Source organism: Crocodylus siamensis, chromosome 4 (assembly GCF_052110815.1).
Source record: "Crocodylus siamensis isolate JL-2025a chromosome 4, ASM5211081v1, whole genome shotgun sequence".
Classification (NCBI taxonomy): Eukaryota; Metazoa; Chordata; order Crocodylia; family Crocodylidae; genus Crocodylus; species Crocodylus siamensis.
Window position 1 is genome coordinate 46,585,319 of NC_143398.1, and position 530 is coordinate 46,585,848.

Consider the following 530-nt stretch of genomic DNA (forward strand, 5'->3'; position numbering starts at 1 on the left):
TGATATTTTATAACTTACTAAATGTTGTAGTTTATGTATGTATATAAGATACAGGAAAGGATACAGGAAACACCAATGATAAGTCTCTTCACAGTTCCAAACAGCGCACATCTTTGTGCTTGTGCTATATACATGTTCTTTCTTGCTGCTCCACCAGAAATCTGCTTTGGGACATGACTTCCTTTTCCTTCCCTATTTCTCCATTGTGTATCATCACAAGATGATGTGGTATCAAAGCAGCACATGAGATTGAAATATTCAAAAACAGCTATCAGACTTGACTTTAATCACTTTTTACCTAAAAAGAAATGCTTACCTTTTCTAATATTTTAACGTTTTCTTCATAAAAGAATTATGGTAATTAAAACCAATTATTTGCCATACAAAAGAAAAAATCCTGACTGGCTTAAATGCAGCCATATAAGAGACTCGTAAGTGTCCATATTTACCTTTTAACAGCTGTCACCGTTAAGATCTGAAAATAGTAACAATGATCTCAGAAGGTATATTTTCCCACTTCCCCCACTTTT